This window comes from Spinacia oleracea, chromosome 3, assembly GCF_020520425.1.
Source record: "Spinacia oleracea cultivar Varoflay chromosome 3, BTI_SOV_V1, whole genome shotgun sequence".
Taxonomy (NCBI): Eukaryota; Viridiplantae; Streptophyta; class Magnoliopsida; order Caryophyllales; family Amaranthaceae; genus Spinacia; species Spinacia oleracea.
The window spans coordinates 120,141,291-120,164,845 of record NC_079489.1 but is presented as its reverse complement, the minus strand read 5'-3'; positions in this window follow the sequence as shown (position 1 = coordinate 120,164,845).

Sequence of the window (23,555 nt, the reverse complement as noted above, 5' to 3'; positions counted from 1 at the left end):
TTCCGGAGTATTCATTTCTTGCCTGTGACGATCTCAGCTCCCACTGAAACCAAGATCCGTCGATTCCGAATATCCATAGATGGAGTATTTAATGCCATTAAATACTTGATCCGTTTACGTACTATTTGTGTGACCCTACGGGTTCAGTCAAGAGTAAGTTGTGGATTAATATCATTAATTCCACTTGAACTGAAGCGGCCTCTAGCTAGGCATTCAGCTCACTTGATCTCACTGAATTATTAACTTGTTAATTAATACTGAACCGCATTTATTAGACTTAACATAGAATGCATACTTGGACCAAGGGCATTATTTCCTTCAGTCTCCCACTTGTCCTTAGGGACAAGTGTGCATTTCCTAATTCCTTTGTCGCTTGATGCTTGCTCTTGAACATAAGGTAAGAGTTGTCATCCTTATTATGTCCAGAGGTGTTCCTCGGTTTCAGAGTTCAACTTATCAAATAAACAGATAATCATAGCCTATGATTCATCCGAGCACGGCCATGCATTTCACAGTTTCTAGCTCTCCGAGTGGCCTTGTACAACTTTTAAGCATCTCATCCCGATTTATGGGAGGACAATCCCAATCTTGCGATCTTGAGATTAGACTTCGTTTGATAGGTGATTACCTGAGCGTTGCCTTTATAGCCTCCTTTTACGGTGCGACGGTTGGTCAACGTCAAAGCAACCAGTTCTCAAACAAGTAATCTCAAATCACTCAGGTATTGAGGATTTAGTGTCTAATAATTTTAATGAAATTTACTTATGACAGATTTTCATATCTTACAGTAAAGTTTCATAGGTCTTGTCCGATACTAGTCTTCCCAAAGTAAGTATCTATGCAAATGATTATGACATTGCCATGTCCACATAGTTCAAGAAACAGAACTACTAGTCATCTTGCATTCTAATCGTCTAACGTTTTCTATGCGTCAAATTTTATAGAAAACTCCGACTAGGGACCATTTCCAACCTTTGACATTCAAGTTCACTTGATAGACATTTCTTAGTCACAGGACTGGTCCTGACAGTCTATCTTGAATATATCGTCAAATTGAAGGGACTCATCATTTAATAAACCACTAATTAAATGGAAAAATGAATTCTTTTCATTTGTTGTGAATGATTAAACAATAATTTTTTACAAAGATTTAAACTCTAAAACTTTAAAACATTAAACAGGGACATCAAAGCCATTCTCCAATATGCTTGATTCCCATAGCTGCAGTGTGCGAGTTGTGCTTCGCCTGCGGCAGAGGTTTAGTTAATGGATCTGATATGTTGTCATCAGTTCCAATCTTGTTTATCTCGACTTCTTTTCTTTCAACGAACTCTCGTAGAAGGTGAAATCTACGAAGTACATGCTTGACCCTCTAGTGGTGTCTAGGCTCCTTTGCCTGTGCAATAGCTCCGTGTGCACAATACAGGGCTATTGGTCCTTTAATGGAGGGGACTACACCAAGTTCACCTATGAACTTCCTTAGCCATATAGCTTCCTTTGCTGCTTCATGTTCAGCAATGTACTCCGCTTCAGTTGTAGAATCCGCAATGGTGCTTTGCTTAGCACTTTTCCAGCTTACTGCACCTCCGTTGAGGCAGAAGACAAACCCAGACTGTGATCTGAAATCATCTTTGTCGGTTTGGAAACTTGCGTCCGTATAGCCTTTAACAATTAATTCATCATCTCCACCATAGACCAGGAAGTCATCTTTGTGCCTTTTCAGGTACTTCAGAATATTCTTGGCAGCAGTCCAATGCGCCTCTCCTGGGTCTGACTGGTATCTGCTCGTAGCACTAAGTGCGTACGCAACATCCGGGCGTGTACATATCATAGCATACATTATTGAACCAATCAATGATGCATATGGAATCCCATTCATTCGTCTACGCTCATCAAGTGTTTTCGGGCACTAAGTCTTGCTTAGAGTTATTCCATGAGACATGGGTAGGTAGCCTCGCTTGGAGTCCGCCATCTTGAACCTATCAAGCACCTTATTGATATAAGTGCTTTGACTAAGTCCAATCATCCTTTTAGATCTATCTCTGTAAATCTTGATGCCCAATATGTACTGTGCTTCTCCTAGATCTTTCATCGAAAAACATTTCCCAAGCCAAATCTTGACAGAGTTCAACATAGGAATGTCATTTCCGATAAGTAATATGTCGTCGACATATAATACTAGGAAAGCAATTTTGCTCCCACTGACCTTCTTGTATACACAAGATTCGTCTGCGTTCTTGATGAAACCAAAGTCACTGACTGCTTCATCAAAACGTATATTCCAGCTCCTGGATGCCTGCTTCAATCCGTAGATTGACTTCTTTAGCTTGCATACCTTTTTAGCATTCTTTGGATCCTCAAAACCTTCAGGCTGTGTCATAAACACAGTTTCTGTTAAAACGCCGTTTAAGAAAGCAGTTTTGACATCCATCTGCCATATTTCGTAATCGTAATATGCAGCGATTGCTAACATTATCCGAATAGACTTTAGCATTGCAACTGGTGAAAAGCTTTCATCATAATCCACACCGTGTACTTGCCTGTAACCTTTTGCAACCAATCTAGCTTTGAAAACTTCAAGTTTCCCATCCTTGTCCTTTTTCAGTTTGAAAACCCATTTGCTTCCAATGGCTTGGTAGCCATATGGCAAATCGACCAAATCCCATACTTGGTTTTCAGACATGGAGTCTAATTCAGATTGCATGGCTTCCTGCCATTGCTTGGGGCTAGGGCTCGCCATAGCTTGTTTGTAAGTCGCAGGTTCATCACTTTCAAGTAATAGAACGTCATAGCTCTCGTTCGTCAAAATACCTAAGTACCTTTCCGGTTGAGATCTATATCTGTGCGATCTACGCGGGGTAACATTTCTAGATTGACCATGATTCCCACCAGATTCTTCTAAAGATCTCTGAGTTTCATCCTGAATGTCATCTTGAGCATTCTTTAGAGTTTGTTGTTCGACTCGAATTTCTTCGAGGTCTACTTTTCTCCCACTTGTCATTTTGGAAATGTGATCTTTCTCCAAAAAGACACCATCTCGAGCAACAAACACCTTGTTCTCAGATGTATTGTAGAAGTAATACCCCTTTGTTTCCTTTGGATAGCCCACAAGGATACATTTGTCAGATTTTGGATGAAGTTTGTCTGAAATTAATCGTTTGACGTATACTTCATATCCCCAAATCTTAAGAAAAGACACATTTGGAGGCTTTCCAAACCATAATTCATATGGAGTCTTTTCGACAGCTTTAGACGGAGCTCTATTTATAGTGAGTGCAGCTGTATTTAGTGCATGTCCCCAAAATTCTAATGGAAGTTTGGCCTGACCCATCATTGACCTGACCATGTCTAGCAAGGTTCTGTTCCTCCGTTCCGACACACCGTTCCATTGTGGTGTTCCAGGAGGAGTCAATTCTGATAGAATTCCACATTCTTTCAGATGGTCATCAAATTCATAGCTCAGATATTCACCGCCTCTGTCAGACCGCAGTGCCTTAATCTTCTTGCCTAATTGATTCTCTACTTCACTCTGAAATTCCTTGAATTTGTCAAAGGATTCAGACTTATGCTTCATTAGGTAGACATAACCATACCTACTGAAGTCATCAGTGAAAGTGATAAAGTAGCTGAAACCACCTCTAGCATTTGTACTCATTGGTCCACATACATCTGTATGGATTAAACCCAATAGTTCATTTGCTCTTTCTCCAACTTTAGAGAAAGGTTGCTTTGTCATTTTGCCAAGTAAACATGATTCGCATTTACCATAATCCTCTAAGTCAAATGGTTCTAGAATTCCTTCCTTTTGAAGTCTTTCTAAGCGTTTCAAGTTTATATGGCCTAATCGACAATGCCACAGATAGGTGAGATCTGAATCATCCTTTTTGGCCTTTTTGGTATTTATGTTATATACTTGTTTGTCGTGATCTAATAAATAAAGTCCATTGACTAATCTAGCAGATCCATAAAACATCTCTTTAAAATAAAACGAACAACTATAGTCTTTTATTAAAAAGGAAAATCCCTTAGCATCTAAGCAAGAAACTGAAATGATGTTTTTAGTAAGACTTGGAACATGGAAACATTCTTCCAGTTCCAAAACTAGCCGGAGGGCAACGACAAATAGTAGGTTCCTACAGCTAATGCAGCAATCCGTGCTCCATTTCCCACTCGTAGGTCGACTTCACCCTTGCTTAACTTTCTACTTCTTCTTAGTCCCTGTGGATTGGAACATAAGTGTGAGCCACAACCTGTATCTAATACCCAAGAAGTTGAATTAGCAAGTATACAGTCTATAACGAAAATACCTGAAGATGGAACGACTGTTCCGTTCTTCTGATCTTCCTTTAGCTTCAAGCAATCTCTCTTCCAATGCCCCTTCTTCTTGCAGTAGAAGCATTCGGATTCAGAAGTGGGTTGACTGACCTTCCTCTTTACAGATTTGGCGCCAGTTTGCTTAGTTGGGCTGGCCTTGTTGCCACCTTTCTTAACATTCCTCTTCTTTCCAGATTTCTTGAGCTTGCCCCCACGCACCATAAGCACATCCTGCTTATCACTTTTGAGCGTCTTTTCAGCGGTCTTCAGCATACCGTGAAGCTCAGTGAGCGTTTTGTCCAGACTATTCATACTGTAGTTCATCTTGAACTGATCATACCCGCTATGAAGAGAATGGAGGATGGTGTCTACAGCCATTTCCCGAGAGAACTGCTGATCCAGCCGACTCATATTCTCAATGAGTCCAATCATTTTGAGAACATGTGGACTTACGGGCTCGCCTTTCTTAAGCTTCGTCTCAAGAATTTGCCTATGAGTCTCGAATCTTTCGACTCGAGCCAGATCTTGGAACATGTTCTTCAACTCACTGATGATTGTGAAAGCATCTGAGTTGATGAACGTTTTCTGCAGATCTGCACTCATGGTGGCGAGCATTAGACATTTCACATCCTTGTTGGCATCAATCCAACGATTGAGGGCTGCCTGAGTGACCCCGTCGCCTGTGGCTTCGGGCATCGCCTCTTCTAGGACATACTCCTTTCCTTCCTGCATAAGAACTATTTGCAAGTTCCTTTGCCAGTCAAGGAAGTTTTTCCCGTTCAACTTCTCCTTTTCGAGAATTGATCGAATGTTGAATGAATTGTTGTTTGCCATATTGAAAACTACAATTGAAAAGAATTAACAAATAAATTACCATTCACAGTTTCTCTTAATAAACTTAAATTCTAGCATTCATGCATAATTCAATGTTCATTAAGCATTTTATTCAAGTTATGTGTTCCGGCAGGTGTGAATAAAATGATTCCAAGATCCTAAAATCATTGAAGAACTAAGCACAGTTTGTCGACTTAATCCTAAAACATCTTAGGTAAGCAAAAGCCTTTTGCTAATAGTCTAGAAACTATTCTTGGTTGATAGGTACGTCTAAGAACTTATTAGGTAAACCTATCGATTTTTCCACGACATAAAAGGACTCCTTACTTATATCGTTGAGTTTCACCAAAACTAACATGTACTCACAATTATTTGTGTACCCTGCCCCTTTAGGACCAATAAGTAACACCTCGCTGAGCGAAAACTATTACTAGATTGATGTAAAGGATATCCAAGCAAGTGTATATTTTGGCATGGCACCTTTTAACTCAATTTTTAAGTTTGGAACTTAAGGCTCTTACTATGTTGGTTAGATCTTAAGTGAACTAAAATCCTTAATCATGCAACATAATCAAGCTTTTGATCTCATGCATTTTAAGACATATTTAAAAGCAATAAATAACTTAAAACATGCATAAGATAAATGTGATCTAGTATGGCCCGACTTCATCTTGAAGCTTTAACTTCAAAGTCCGTCTTGAAAATCTCCGTGGGAGGCACCATTTTCTTCAAATAGAATAAGCTATAATTAAAACTAATTACAACTATTTGATGGTACGCATACCATATTTGAATTGAAAAACGACTTTGGTACTTTAGACCAATTACATTCAAATTAATGGTACGCAGACCATATTTTCTATCCTATTTGGGCCATACTAGTCACTTCATAACCTGCAAAACAGTACATATACAATATATACCATTCACCCATTCATTATCATGAATGGCCCACATAGTTGGTTAGTAAAACACATTATGCATCACATAAACATTTGCAGCAATTAATCAAGGGCACCAATAATCTACAAATTATTCAGTCCTTATTAATTCTAATCAAGTTGTTTTAACCTTAAGGATTTGTAGACCTAATCAAGAGTTTATGACTAAAAAGGGCTCCCACTTAAACCAATAAATTCATATGCTTTACTAATTTTAAACATAAAATTGTATTTCTAGTCTAACCGGAAACATACAAATTTAATTAAAATTTAAAGCTCATATAAATTTATAATTGAATCCAAAAAGTTTAATTTAATTTCAGTCGTATTTAAATTAATTCATAATTTTAATTTTAGTAAAATAATTAGAATAAATAAAATTTATTATACTTACAATATTCAAAATTAAAATCCAAGAAAATAATTTAAATTATTAATTTTAAAATTAATTAAAATTACGTAAACTGAAAATTTCAAATTAAAATTTCAAAACGATCTAATCGTAACGCAACAACCCCACGCAACGCACGCCCATGGGCCACACGCACACAGCCATCGCTGGCCATGTGCGCGCAGCCCATGCGCTGCGTCGCATCGCTGCTGCTCACCATCGCAAGGCATCACGCGAGCTGGTGCTCGCTGCGCGCGCCGGCGCTCGACGCACGAGCATGCTGCCGCAGCCCATCGCTGGGCGCAGCGCTCGTCGCACGTCGCAATAGCGAGCTGCTTGCCATCGCTGGGCGCAGCGCTCGTCGCACGTCGCAACAAGCACTCGCACGCCATCGCTGGGCGCAGCGCTCGTCGCACGCACAACAAGCACTCGCACGCCATCGCTGGGTGCAGCGCTCGACGCATGTCGCAACAAGCACTCGCACGCCATCGCTGGGCGCAGCGCTCGTTGCACGCACAACAGCGCTCGCTGCGCGCGAGCGATCGATGCTGGGCGTAGCACTCGTGGCACGTGAGCTTGCGCTCGCTGCACACGAGGCTCCGCACGCTTGCGCGAGGCAGTGCGCGCTGTGGCGCAGCTCGCTTGCTGCCCACACGCGACTGCTCGTGCCTTGCTCTCGCCCTCGCCCATTCGCCCATTGCACACAGCCCACGACACAAGCCAGGGCTGCTGCCTTGTGCTCGTGCACCATGGCCTTGCTCATTGCTTTCGTACCGCATGGGCGACGAGCTCCCTTGCTCGTCGTCACATGCCCGCACTATACAACACCCCTTAAGGGTAACACGTAGCGTCCATTGCTCTGTGCGTGCAAGTTATATGAGCGAATCGCATAAAAATTTAAAATTTATATTCAAAATTAATGACAAATTAATAAATAATATTAATTTCATAATTTTAGGGCGAAAAAATCGAAAATTTATTATTCAATTGATTTCCGATTAACATGGATTCAAGTCTAGGTCATAAAAAATTTAAAATTTAACATAAATTTACAATTTTTATGGTGGTTTTTAATCATAGGTATCTAATTAAATTATAACTAATTATGAAAATCAAATTAATTCTAAATTATTCCAATTTTCAACAAATTAATCATAATTACAAATTAGATTGCATAATTAACAAGGTTAGGCATTCAAACTCGTTAAACATATACAGTAGGTCAATCAAAATTCAAGATTTATCAACAAGAATCGCAAATATTTAATTTAACATCTTAAATTTACGAAATTTTGCATTCGAAAAACTAAAACCTTCGAAAAGTCATAGTTAGGCTTCGAATTTGAGAATTCTGGGTTCGGCCGAAAAATATTATGTTTGACAAAATTTTAGAATGCCTTTTACATGCGGAATTGACACAAAAATCACTCGATTTGGATGAGTAACGAAGAAACTGCCGAAAAACTGCGTACGTATAATTAAATAAACGCAATTTGCAATTAATTAACAATTACGAAAATTAATCACCCCTTTTAATTCTTGCAAATTTGTAATATTTAACCATGTTCATGCAATTTAGATTATGAAAATAATAAGAGGCTTGTGATACCACTGTTAGGTTATGATACATATGACAATTCATAAATCATGCGGAAAAAATCATAAAGCCAGGAAAGCATATTATTTACACATAATCATTTATCATAGTTTAGATGCATACTTTTTGTTGCGTGCCTTCCCTAGCTGCGCCCGAACCGAACAAGAACAAGTCTTTAGGACTCCAAGTGTCGTCCCTCCGTAGATAGTCCACAGCACGTCCGGATCCGCCTTAAGATTGACCAACTAGAATCGCCCTTAAGGTACTACTACTATTTTCGGCTAAAAGGGCAAGAGTTATGGCTGATTTTTCTGCTTAAAAATCCTAGCTTTGAATACTTGAAAACTTGTATATAAATAATGACCCTAGGCCCTTATTTATAGAGGTATGGAAAAGGAATTGTAATCCTACTAGGATGTGGATTTGTTAATTAGAACTTTATTAGGACTCTAAATAACAAAGCAAATCTAATAAGATTAGGATTTTAATCTTCGCACGAATCCTAATAGAATTAGGATTTCCCGCACACGCATCGTACAAGCCGTGCACCCGCACAGGCCTTGCGGCCCACGACAAGCGCACAGCCCATGTGCGGTGCTGCGTGCGCGCGCGCCCTTGGCTGGGCCTGGCCTTGCGCTGGGCCTGGTCAAGGCGTGCGTTGCTGCGTGCGGCTCGCTGGGCGATGGCCTCGCTTCGTGCTGGGCCTTCGTCTAGCGGGCCTCGTCCGATGCTAATTCGTATGATACGCTTCCGATTAATTCCTGATTCCGGAATTCATTTCCGATACGAACAACATTTAATATTTCCGATTCCGGAATTAATTTCCGTTTCGAACAAATATTTAATATTTCCGTTTCGGGAATTATTTTCCGATTCCGATAATATTTCCGATTCTGACAATATTTCCGTTTCCGGCAATATTTCCGATTCCGGCAATATTTCCATTTCCGATAATATTTTCCGATACGTACCATGTTTCCGGTTCCGGCAACATCTACGACTTGGATAATATTTATATTTCCGATACGATCCATATTTCCGTTTCCGGCAATATCATCGTTTCCGGAGTATTCATTTCTTGCCTGTGACGATCTCAGCTCCCACTGAAACCAAGATCCGTCGATTCCGAATATCCATAGATGGAGTATTTAATGCCATTAAATACTTGATCCGTTTACGTACTATTTGTGTGACCCTACGGGTTCAGTCAAGAGTAAGCTGTGGATTAATATCATTAATTCCACTTGAACTGAAGCGGCCTCTAGCTAGGCATTCAGCTCACTTGATCTCACTGAATTATTAACTTGTTAATTAATATTGAACCGCATTTATTAGACTTAACATAGAATGCATACTTGGACCAAGGGCATTATTTCCTTCAGGGAGAAAGAGCAAGCGAACTACTAGGGCTAATACATACGGACGTATGTGGGCCTATGAGTACGAAAGCTAGAGGTGAGTTCAGCAATTTCATAACGTTTACGGACGACTTCAGTAGATATGGCTATATTTACTTAATGAAGCACAAGTCTGAATCGTTTGAGAAATTCAGAGAATTTTAAAATGAAGTAGAGAATCAACATGGCAAGAATATTAAATCTCTAAGATCGGATCGAGGAGGTGAATATCTTAGCCACGAGTTTGATGACCATCTAAAATAATGCGGTATTCTTTCTGTTGTGACTGCTCCTGGGACACCTCAATGGAATGGAGTGTCGGAGCGGAGAAACAAGACCTTACTCGATATGGTCAGGTCAATGATGGGTCAGGCCGAACTTCCTTTACAGTTCTGGGGACATGCGTTGCAAACTGCAGCACTAACACTGAATCGTGCTCCGTCAAAAGCTGTTGAAAAGACTCCATACGAATTATGGACTGGGAAACTTCCAAAGTTGTCTTTTCTGAAGATTTGGGGTTGCGAAGCATATGTCAAGCGATTAATTTCGGACAAGCTACAACCTAAATCTGACAAATGTTTCTTCGTTGGGTATCCAAAAGAAACTATGGGGTATTATTTCTACACCAAGTCAGACAACAAGGTTTTCGTTGCTCGTGACGGTGTCTTTTTGGAAAGAAATTATATTTCCAAATTGACAAGTGGGAGAATAATAGACCTCGAAGAGATTCGAGACAAACAACGAACTCATAACTCTTTAGAAGCAGTTCAGGTTGATGAACCTCCAAGGTCTTTAGAAGAGCCAGTGGGAGTAGTTCCTCAAAACGTTGTTGCCCCTCGTAGGTCATATAGAACTATTTTTCAGCCAGACATATGGACAGACGTCCTCTTGACTGAAAACTTAGACGTTCTCATATTGGATAGTGATGAACCTATGACTTACAAGCAAGCTATGAAGAGGCCAAGCTCCATTAAATGGTTAGAGGCCATGCAATCTGAAATAGACTCCATGTCTGAAAATCAAGTCTGGGATTTGGTTGATTTGCCGGATGGGTTCACACCTATCGGATGCAAATGGGTCTTCAAGTTGAAGAAAGACAAAGATGGAATTGTATACATATACAAGTCTAGATTGGTAGCAAAAGGTTACAGGCAAGTTCACGGCGTTGACTACGACGAAACCTTTTCTCCAGTCACGATGCTTAAGTCTATTCGGATAATCCTTGCGATTGCCGCTTTTCATGACTATGAAATATGGAAAATGGATGTCAAAACTGTCTTCTTGAATGGTGTTCTTGAAGAGACTGTGTTTATGACACGGCCGGAGGGTTTTGTCGACCAAAAGAACCAAGGAAAGGTATGCAAGCTTAAGAAGTCCATCTACGGACTAAAGCAGGCATCAAGGAGTTGGAATAAACGATTTGATGAAGCGGTCAATAAGTTTGGCTTCATCAAGAATCAGGACGAATCTTGTGTATACAAGAAGGTCAGTGGGAGTAAAATTGCATTCCTAGTCTTGTATGTTGACGACATACTGCTCATTGGAAACGACATTCCTATGTTGGAGTCTGTAAAGACTTGGCTCGGGAAGTGTTTCTCAATGAAGGACTTAGGAGAGGCACAGTACATATTGGGCATCAAGATCTATAGGGATAGATCTAAGAGGATGATTGGACTAAGCCCAAGCACTTACATTGACAAAGTGCTAGCTAGGTTCAATATGATGGAAGCCAAGAGAGGCCATCTACCCATGTCACATGGCGTATATCTAAGCAAGAATCAGTGTCCCAAAACATCTGATGAGCGTAGAAAGATGAGTGGAATTCCATACGCTTCAGCTATTGGATCCATCATGTATGCTATGATTTGTACAAGGCGAGACATGGGTTCCTGATTCCGGAATTCATTTCCGATACGAACAACATTTAATATTTCCGATTCCGGAATTAATTTCCGTTTCGAACAAATATTTAATATTTCCGTTTGGGGAATTATTTTCCGATTCCGATAATATTTCCGATTCTGACAATATTTTCGTTTCCGGCAATATTTCCGATTCCGGCAATATTTCCATTTCCGATAATATTTTCCGATACGTACCATGTTTCCCTTTCCGGCAACATCTACGACTTGAATAATATTTATATTTCCGATACGATCCATATTTCCGTTTCCAGCAATATCATCTTTTCCGGAGTATTCATTTCTTGCCTCTGACGATCTCAGCTCCCACTGGAACCAAGATCCGTTGATTCCGAATATCCATAGATGGAGTATTTAATGCTATTAAATACTTGATCCGTTTACGTACTATTTGTGTGACCCTACGGGTTCAGTCAAGAGTAAGCTGTGGATTAATATCATTAATTCCACTTGAACTGAAGCGGCCTCTAGCTAGGCATTCAGCTCACTTGATCTCACTGAATTATTAACTTGTTAATTAATACTGAACCGCATTTATTAGACTTAACATAGAATGCATACTTGGACCAAGGGCATTATTTCCTTCAGTCTCCCACTTGTCCTTAGGGACAAGTGTGCATTTCCTAATTCCTTTGTCGCTTGATGCTTGCTCTTGAACATAAGGTAAGAGTTGTCATCCTTATTATGTCCAGAGGTGTTCCTCGGTTTCAGAGTTCAACTGATCAAATAAACAGATAATCATAGCCTATGATTCATCCGAGCACGGCCATGCATTTCACAGTTTCTAGCTCTCCGAGTGGCCTTGTACAACTTTTAAGCATCTCATCCCGATATATGGGAGGACAATCCCAATCTTGCGATCTTGAGATTAGACTTCGTTTGATAGGTGATTACCTGAGCGTTGCCTTTATAGCCTCCTTTTACGGTGCGACGGTTGGTCAACGTCAAAGCAACCAGTTCTCAAACAAGTAATCTCAAATCACTCAGGTATAGAGGATTTAGTGTCTAATAATTTTAATGAAATTTACTTATGACAGATTTTCATCTCTTACAGTAAAGTTTCATAGGTCTTGTCCGATACTAGTCTTCCCAAAGTAAGTATCTATGCAAATGATTATGACATTGCCATGTCCACATAGTTCAAGAAACAGAACTACTAGTCATCTTGCATTCTAATCGTCTAACGTTTTCTATGCGTCCAATTTTATAGAAAACTCCGACTAGGGACCATTTTCAACCTTTGACATTCAAGTTCACTTGATAGACATTTCTTAGTCACAGGACTGGTCCTGACAGTCTATCTTGAATATATCGTCAAATTGAAGGGACTCATCATTTAATAAACCACTAATTAAATGGAAAAATGAATTCTTTTCATTTGTTGTGAATGATTAAACAATAATGTTTTACAAAGATTTAAACTCTAAAACTTTAAAACATTAAACAGGGACATCAAAGCCATTCTCCAATATGCTTGATTCCCATAGCTGCAGTGTGCGAGTTGTGCTTCGCCTGCGGCAGAGGTTTAGTTAATGGATCTGATATGTTGTCATCAGTTCCAATCTTGTTTATCTCGACTTCTTTTCTTTCAACGAACTCTCGTAGAAGGTGAAATCTACGAAGTACATGCTTGACTCTCTGGTGGTGTCTAGGCTCCTTTGCCTGTGCAATAGCTCCGTGTGCACAATACAGGGCTATTGGTCCTTTAATGGAGGGGACTACACCAAGTTCACCTATGAACTTCCTTAGCCATATAGCTTCCTTTGCTGCTTCATGTTCAGCAATGTACTCCGCTTCAGTTGTAGAATCCGCAATGGTGCTTTGCTTAGCACTTTTCCAGCTTACTGCACCTCCGTTGAGGCAGAAGACAAACCCAGACTGTGATCTGAAATCATCTTTGTCGGTTTGGAAACTTGCGTCCGTATAGCCTTTAACAATTAATTCATCATCTCCACCATAGACCAGGAAGTCATCTTTGTGCCTTTTCAGGTACTTCAGAATATTCTTGGCAGCAGTCCAATGCGCCTCTCCTGGGTCTGACTGGTATCTGCTCGTAGCACTGAGTGCGTACGCAACATCCGGGCGTGTACATATCATAGCATACATTATTGAACCAATCAATGATGCATATGGAATCCCATTCATTCGTCTACGCTCATCAAGTGTTTTCGGGCACTGAGTCTTGCTTAGAGTTATTCCATGAGACATGGGTAGGTAGCCTCGCTTGGAGTCCGCCATCTTGAACCTATCAAGCACCTTATTGATATAAGTGCTTTGACTAAGTCCAATCATCCTTATAGATCTATCTCTGTAAATCTTGATGCCCAATATGTACTGTGCTTCTCCTAGATCTTTCATCGAAAAACATTTCCCAAGCCAAATCTTGACAGAGTTCAACATAGGAATGTCATTTCCGATAAGTAATATGTCGTCGACATATAATACTAGGAAAGCAATTTTGCTCCCACTTACCTTCTTGTATACACAAGATTCGTCTTCGTTCTTGATGAAACCAAAGTCACTGACTGCTTCATCAAAACGTATATTCCAGCTCCTGGATGCCTGCTTCAATCCGTAGATTGACTTCTTTAGCTTGCATACCTTTTTAGCATTCTTTGGATCCTCAAAACCTTCAGGCTGTGTCATAAACACAGTTTCTGTTAAAACGCCGTTTAAGAAAGCAGTTTTGACATCCATCTGCCATATTTCGTAATCGTAATATGCAGCGATTGCTAACATTATCCGAATAGACTTTAGCATTGCAACTGGTGAAAAGCTTTCATCATAATCCACACCGTGGACTTGCCTGTAACCTTTTGCAACCAATCTAGCTTTGAAAACTTCAAGTTTCCCATCCTTGTCCTTTTTCAGTTTGAAAACCCATTTGCTTCCAATGGCTTGGTAGCCATATGGCAAATCGACCAAATCCCATACTTGGTTTTCAGACATGGAGTCTAATTCAGATTGCATGGCTTCCTGCCATTGCTTGGAGCTAGGGCTCGTCATAGCTTGTTTGTAAGTCGCAGGTTCATCACTTTCAAGTAATAGAACGTCATAGCTCTCGTTCGTCAAAATACCTAAGTACCTTTCCGGTTGAGATCTATATCTGTGCGATCTACGCGGGGTAACATTTCTAGATTGACCATGATTCTCACCAGATTCTTCTAAAGATCTCTGAGTTTCATCCTGAATGTCATCTTGAGCATTCTTTAGAGTTTGTTGTTCGACTCGAATTTCTTCGAGGTCTACTTTTCTCCCACTTGTCATTTTGGAAATGTGATCTTTCTCCAAAAAGACACCATCTCGAGCAACAAACACCTTGTTCTCAGATGTATTGTAGAAGTAATACCCCTTTGTTTCCTTTGGATAGCCCACAAGGATACATTTGTCAGATTTTGGATGAAGTTTGTCTGAAATTAATCGTTTGACGTATACTTCATATCCCCAAATCTTAAGAAAAGACACATTTGGAGGCTTTCCAAACCATAATTCATATGGAGTCTTTTCGACAGCTTTAGACGGAGCTCTATTTATAGTGAGTGCAGCTGTATTTAGTGCATGTCCCCAAAATTCTAATGGAAGTTTGGCCTGACCCATCATTGACCTGACCATGTCTAGCAAGGTTCTGTTCCTCCGTTCCGACACACCGTTCCATTGTGGTGTTCCAGGAGGAGTCAATTCTGATAGAATTCCACATTCTTTCAGATGGTCATCAAATTCATAGCTCAGATATTCACCGCCTCTGTCAGACCGCAGTGCCTTAATCTTCTTGCCTAATTGATTCTCTACTTCACTCTGAAATTCCTTGAATTTGTCAAAGGATTCAGACTTATGCTTCATTAGGTAGACATAACCATATCTATTGAAGTCATCAGTAAAAGTGATAAAGTAGCTGAAACCACCTCTAGCATTTGTACTCATTGGTCCACATACATCTGTATGGATTAAACCCAATAGTTCATTTGCTCTTTCTCCAACTTTAGAGAAAGGTTGCTTTGTCATTTTGCCAAGTAAACATGATTCGCATTTACCATAATCCTCTAAGTCAAATGGTTCTAGAATTCCTTCCTTTTGAAGTCTTTCTAAGCGTTTCAAGTTTATATGGCCTAATCGACAATGCCACAGATAGGTGAGATCTGAATCATCCTTTTTGGCCTTTTTGGTATTTATGTTATATACTTGTTTGTCGTGATCTAATAAATAAAGTCCATTGACTAATCTAGCAGATCCATAAAACATCTCTTTAAAATAAAACGAACAACCATTGTCTTTTATTAAAAAGGAAAATCCCTTAGCATCTAAGCAAGAAACTGAAATGATGTTTTTAGTAAGACTTGGAACATGGAAACATTCTTCCAGTTCCAAAACTAGCCCGGAGGGCAACGACAAATAGTAGGTTCCTACAGCTAATGCAGCAATCCGTGCTCCATTTCCCACTCGTAGGTCGACTTCACCCTTGCTTAACTTTCTACTTCTTCTTAGTCCCTGTGGATTGGAACATAAGTGTGAGCCACAACCTGTATCTAATACCCAAGAAGTTGAATTAGCAAGTATACAGTCTATAACGAAAATACCTGAAGATGGAACGACTGTTCCGTTCTTCTGATCTTCCTTTAGCTTCAAGCAATCTCTCTTCCAATGCCCCTTCTTCTTGCAGTAGAAGCATTCGGATTCAGAAGTGGGTTGACTGACCTTCCTCTTTACAGATTTGGCGCCAGTTTGCTTAGTTGGGCTGGCCTTGTTGCCACCTTTCTTAGCATTCCTCTTCTTTCCAGATTTCTTGAACTTGCCCCCACGCACCATAAGCACATCCTGCTTATCACTTTTGAGCGTCTTTTCAGCGGTCTTCAGCATACCGTGAAGCTCAGTGAGCGTTTTGTCCAGACTATTCATACTGTAGTTCATCTTGAACTGATCATACCCGCTATGAAGAGAATGGAGGATGGTGTCTACAGCCATTTCCCGAGAGAACTGCTGATCCAGCCGACTCATATTCTTAATGAGTCCAATCATTTTGAGAACATGTGGACTTACGGGCTCGCCTTTCTTAAGCTTCGTCTCAAGAATTTGCCTATGAGTCTCGAATCTTTCGACTCGAGCCAGATCTTGGAACATGTTCTTCAACTCACTGATGATTGTGAAAGCATCTGAGTTGATGAACGTTTTCTGCAGATCTGCACTCATGGTGGCGAGCATTAGACATTTCACATCCTTGTTGGCATCAATCCAACGATTGAGGGCTGCCTGAGTGACCCCGTCGCCTGTGGCTTCGGGCATCGCCTCTTCTAGGACATACTCCTTTCCTTCCTGCATAAGAACTACTTGCAAGTTCCTTTGCCAGTCAAGGAAGTTTTTCCCGTTCAACTTCTCCTTTTCGAGAATTGATCGAATGTTGAATGAATTGTTGTTTGCCATATTTAAAACTACAATTGAAAAGAATTAACAAATAAATAACCATTCACAGTTTCTCTTAATAAACTTAAATTCTAGCATTCATGCATAATTCAATGTTCATTAAGCATTTTATTCAAGTTATGTGTTCCGGCAGGTGTGAATAAAATGATTCCAAGATCCTAAAATCATTGAAGAACTAAGCACAGTTTGTCGACTTAATCCTAAAACATCTTAGGTAAGCAAAAGCCTTTTGCTAATAGTCTAGAAACTATTCTTGGTTGATAGGTACGTCTAAGAACTTATTAGGTAAACCTATCGATTTTTCCACGACATAAAAGGACTCCTTACTTATATCGTTGAGTTTCACCAAAACTAACATGTACTCACAATTATTTGTGTACCTTGCCCCTTTAGGACCAATAAGTAACACCTCGCTGAGCGAAAACTATTACTAGATTGATGTAAAGGATATCCAAGCAAGTGTATATTTTGGCATGGCACCTTTTAACTCAATTTTTAAGTTTGGAACTTAAGGCTCTTACTATGTTGGTTAGATCTTAAGTGAACTAAAATCCTTAATCATGCAACATAATCAAGCTTTTGATCTCATGCATTTTAAGACATATTTAAAAGCAATAAATAACTTAAAACATGCATAAGATAAATGTGATCTAGTATGGCCCGACTTCATCTTGAAGCTTTAACTTCAAAGTCCGTCTTGAAAATCTCCGTGGGAGGCACCATTTTCTTCAAATAGAATAAGCTATAATTAAAACTAATTACAACTATTTGATGGTACGCATACCATATTTGAATTGAAAAACGACTTTGGTACTTTAGACCAATTACATTCAAATTAATGGTACGCAGACCATATTTTCTATCCTATTTGGGCCATACTAGTCACTTCATAACCTGCAAAACAGTACATATACAATATATACCATTCACCCATTCATTATCATGAATGGCCCACATAGTTGGTTAGTAAAACACATTATGCATCACATAAACATTTGCAGCAATTAATCAAGGGCACCAATAATCTACAAATTATTCAGTCCTTATTAATTCTAATCAAGTTGTTTTAACCTTAAGGATTTGTAGACCTAATCAAGAGTTTATGACTAAAAAGGTCTCCCACTTAAACCAATAAATTCATATGCTTTACTAATTTTAAACATAAAATTGTATTTCTAGTCTAACCGGAAACATACAAATTTAATTAAAAGTTAAAGCTCATATAAATTTATAATTGAATCCAAAAAGTTTAATTTAATTTCAGTCGTATTTAAATTAATTCATAATTTTAATTTTAGTAAAATAATTAGAATAAATAAAATTTATTATACTTACAATATTCAAAATTAAAATCCAAGAAAATAATTTAAATTATTAATTTTAAAATTAATTAAAATTACGTAAACTGAAAATTTCAAATTAAAATTTCAAAACGATCTAATCGTAACGCAACAACCCCACGCAACGCACGCCCATGGGCCACACGCACACAGCCATCGCTGGCCATGTGCGCGCAGCCCATGCGCTGCGTCGCATCGCTGCTGCTCACCATCGCAAGGCATCACGCGAGCTGGTGCTCGCTGCGCGCGCCAGCGCTCGACGCACGAGCATGCTGCCGCAGCCCATCGCTGGGCGCAGCGCTCGTCGCACGTCGCAATAGCGAGCTGCTTGCCATCGCTGGGCGCAGCGCTCGTCGCACGTCGCAACAAGCACTCGCACGCCATCGCTGGGCGCAGCGCTCGTCGCACGCACAACAAGCACTCGCACGCCATCGCTGGGTGCAGCGCTCGTCGCATGTCGCAACAAGCACTCGCACGCCATCGCTGGGCGCAGCGCTCGTTGCACGCACAACAGCGCTCGCTGCGCGCGAGCGATCGATGCTGGGCGTAGCACTCGTGGCACGTGAGCTTGCGCTCGCTGCGCACGAGGCTCCGCACGCTTGCGCGAGGCAGTGCGCGCTGTGGCGCAGCTCGCTTGCTGCCCACACGCGACTGCTCGTGCCTTGCTCTCGCCCTCGCCCATTCGCCCATTGCACACAGCCCACGACACAAGCCAGGGCTGCTGCCTTGTGCTCGTGCACCATGGCCTTGCTCATTGCTTTCGTACCGCATGGGCGACGAGCTCCCTTGCTCGTCGTCACATGCCCGCACTATACAACACCCCTTAAGGGTAACACGTAGCGTCCATTGCTCTGTGGGTGCAAGTTATATGAGCGAATCGCATAAAAATTTAAAATTTATATTCAAAATTAATGACAAATTAATAAATAATATTAATTTCATAATTTTAGGGCGAAAAATCGAAAATTTATTATTCAATTGATTTCCGATTAACATGGATTCAAGTCTAGGTCATAAAAAATTTAAAATTTAACATAAATTTACAATTTTTATGGTGGTTTTTAATCATAGGTATCTAATTAAATTATAACTAATTATGAAAATCAAATTAATTCTAAATTATTCCAATTTTCAACAAATTAATCATAATTACAAATTAGATTGCATAATTAACAAGGTTAGGCATTCAAACTCGTTAAACATATACAGTAGGTCAATCAAAATTCAAGATTTATCAACAAGAATCGCAAATATTTAATTTAACATCTTAAATTTACGAAATTTTGCATTCGAAAAACTAAAACCTTCGAAAAGTCATAGTTAGGCTTCGAATTTGAGAATTCTGGGTTCGGCCGAAAAATAATATGTTTGACAAAATTTTAGAATGCCTTTTACATGCGGAATTGACACAAAAATCACTCGATTTGGATGAGTAACGAAGAAACTGCCGAAAAACTGCGTACGTATAATTAAATAAACGCAATTTGCAATTAATTAACAATTACAAAAATTAATCACCCCTTTTAATTCTTGCAAATTTGTAATATTTAACCATGTTCATGCAATTTAGATTATGAAAATAATAAGAGGCTTGTGATACCACTGTTAGGTTATGATACATATGACAATTCATAAATCATGCGGAAAAAACCATAAAGCCAGGAAAGCATATTATTTACACATAATCATTTAGCATAGTTTAGATGCATACTTTTTGTTGCGTGCCTTCCCTAGCTGCGCCCGAACCGAACAAGAACAAGTCTTTAGGACTCCAAGTGTCGTCCCTCCGTAGATAGTCCACAGCACGTCCGGATCCGCCTTAAGATTGACCAACTAGAATCGCCCTTAAGGTACTACTACTATTTTCGGCTAAATGGGCAAGAGTTATGGCTGATTTTTCTGCTTAAAAATCCTAGCTTTGAATACTTGAAAACTTGTATATAAATAATGACCCTAGGCCCTTATTTATAGAGGTATGGAAAAGGAATTGTAATCCTACTAGGATGTGGATTTGTTAATTAGAACTTTATTAGGACTCTAAATAACAAAGCAAATCTAATAAGATTAGGATTTTAATCTTCGCACGAATCCTAATAGAATTAGGATTTCCCGCACACGCATCGTACAAGCCGTGCACCCGCACAGGCCTTGCGGCCCACGACAAGCGCACAGCCCATGTGCGGTGCTGCGTGCGCGCGCGCCCTTGGCTGGGCCTGGCCTTGCGCTGGGCCTGGTCGAGGCGTGCGTTGCTGCGTGCGGCTCGCTGGGCGATGGCCTCGCTTCGTGCTGGGCCTTCGTCTAGCGGGCCTCGTCCGATGCTAATTCGTACGATACGCTTCCGATTAATTCCTGATTCCGGAATTCATTTCCGATACGAACAACATTTAATATTTCCGATTCCGGAATTAATTTCCGTTTCGAACAAATATTTAATATTTCCGTTTCGGGAATTATTTTCCGATTCCGATAATATTTCCGATTCTGACAATATTTCCGTTTCCGGCAATATTTCCGATTCCGGCAATATTTCCATTTCCGATAATATTTTCCGATACGTACCATGTTTCCGGTTCCGGCAACATCTACGACTTGGATAATATTTATATTTCCGATACGATCCATATTTCCGTTTCCGGCAATATCATCGTTTCCGGAGTATTCATTTCTTGCCTGTGACGATCTCAGCTCCCACTGAAACCAAGATCCGTCGATTCCGAATATCCATAGATGGAGTATTTAATGCCATTAAATACTTGATCCGTTTACGTACTATTTGTGTGACCCTACGGGTTCAGTCAAGAGTAAGCTGTGGATTAATATCATTAATTCCACTTGAACTGAAGCGGCCTCTAGCTAGGCATTCAGCTCACTTGATCTCACTGAATTATTAACTTGTTAATTAATATTGAACCGCATTTATTAGACTTAACATAGAATGCATACTTGGACCAAGGGCATTATTTCCTTCAGGGAGAAAGAGCAAGCGAACTACTAGGGCTAATACATACGGACGTATGTGGGCCTATGAGTACGAAAGCTAGAGGTGAGTTCAGCAATTTCATAACGTTTACGGACGACTTCAGTAGATATGGCTATATTTACTTAATGAAGCACAAGTCTGAATCGTTTGAGAAATTCAGAGAATTTTAAAATGAAGTAGAGAATCAACATGGCAAGAATATTAAATCTCTGAGATCGGATCGAGGAGGTGAATATCTTAGCCACGAGTTTGATGACCATCTAAAAGAATGCGGTATTCTTTCTGTTGTGACTGCTCCTGGGACACCTCAATGGAATGGAGTATCGGAGCGGAGAAACAAGACCTTACTCGATATGGTCAGGTCAATGATGGGTCAGGCCGAACTTCCTTTACAGTTCTGGGGACATGCGTTGCAAACTGCAGCACTAACACTGAATCGTGCTCCGTCAAAAGCTGTTGAAAAGACTCCATACGAATTATGGACTGGGAAACTTCCAAAGTTGTCTTTTCTGAAGATTTGGGGTTGCGAAGCATATGTCAAGCGATTAATTTCGGACAAGCTACAACCTAAATCTGACAAATGTTTCTTCGTTGGGTATCCAAAAGAAACTATGGGGTATTATTTCTACAACAAGTCAGACAACAAGGTTTTCGTTGCTCGTGACGGTGTCTTTTTGGAAAGAAACTATATTTCCAAATTGACAAGTGGGAGAATAATAGACCTCGAAGAGATTCGAGACAAACAACGAACTCATAACTCTTTAGAAGCAGTTCAGGTTGATGAACCTCCAAGGTCTTTAGAAGAGCCAGTGGGAGTAGTTCCTCAAAACGTTGTTGCCCCTCGTAGGTCATATAGAACTATTTTTCAGCCAGACATATGGACAGACGTCCTCTTGACTGAAAACTTAGACGTTCTCATATTGGATAGTGATGAACCTATGACTTACAAGCAAGCTATGAAGAGGCCAAGCTCCATTAAATGGTTAGAGGCCATGCAATCTGAAATAGACTCCATGTCTGAAAATCAAGTCTGGGATTTGGTTGATTTGCCGGATGGGTTCACACCTATCGGATGCAAATGGGTCTTCAAGTTGAAGAAAGACAAAGATGGAATTGTATACATATACAAGTCTAGATTGGTAGCAAAAGGTTACAGGCAAGTTCACGGCGTTGACTACGACGAAACCTTTTCTCCAGTCACGATGCTTAAGTCTATTCGGATAATCCTTGCGATTGCCGCTTTTCATGACTATGAAATATGGAAAATGGATGTCAAAACTGTCTTCTTGAATGGTGTTCTTGAAGAGACTGTGTTTATGACACGGCCGGAGGGTTTTGTCGACCAAAAGAACCAAGGAAAGGTATGCAAGCTTAAGAAGTCCATCTACGGACTAAAGCAGGCATCAAGGAGTTGGAATAAACGATTTGATGAAGCGGTCAATAAGTTTGGCTTCATCAAGAATCAGGACGAATCTTGTGTATACAAGAAGGTCAGTGGGAGTAAAATTGCATTCCTAGTCTTGTATGTTGACGACATACTGCTCATTGGAAACGACATTCCTATGTTGGAGTCTGTAAAGACTTGGCTCGGGAAGTGTTTCTCAATGAAGGACTTAGGAGAGGCACAGTACATATTGGGCATCAAGATCTATAGGGATAGATCTAAGATGATGATTGGACTAAGCCCAAGCACTTACATTGACAAAGTGCTAGCTAGGTTCAATATGATGGAAGCCAAGAGAGGCCATCTACCCATGTCACATGGCGTATATCTAAGCAAGAATCAGTGTCCCAAAACATCTGATGAGCGTAGAAAGATGAGTGGAATTCCATACGCTTCAGCTATTGGATCCATCATGTATGCTATGATTTGTACAAGGCCGGATGTTTCGTTCGCACTCAGTGCAACGAGCAGGTACCAGTCAGAACCAGGTGAGGCGCATTGGACTGCTGCTAAGAACATCCTAAAGTACTTGAAAAGGACTAAGGATCAGTTTCTGGTTTATGGTGGTACAGATGAGTTGATTGTTAAGGGCTATACGGACGCAAGCTTTCAAACCGACAGAGATGATTTCAGATCACAGTCTGGCTTTGTGTTCTGCCTCAATGGCGGAGCAGTAAGCTGGAAAAGTGCTAAGCAAAGCACTATTGCGGATTCTACAACTGAAGCCGAGTACATTGATGCCTCAGAAGCAGCAAAGGAAGCTGTTTGGATTCGGAAGTTCATCGAAGAACTTGGTGTTGTCCCCTCCATTAAAGGACCAGTGGCTTTGTATTGCGAAAATAGCGGAGCCATTGCCCAGGCAAAGGAGCCTAGGAGCCACCAGAAGTCCAAGCACGTACTGCGGAGATTTCATATACTTCGAGAGATCGTTGAAAGAAAGGAAATTGAGATTTGCAAGGTTGGACCTGACGACAACGTCG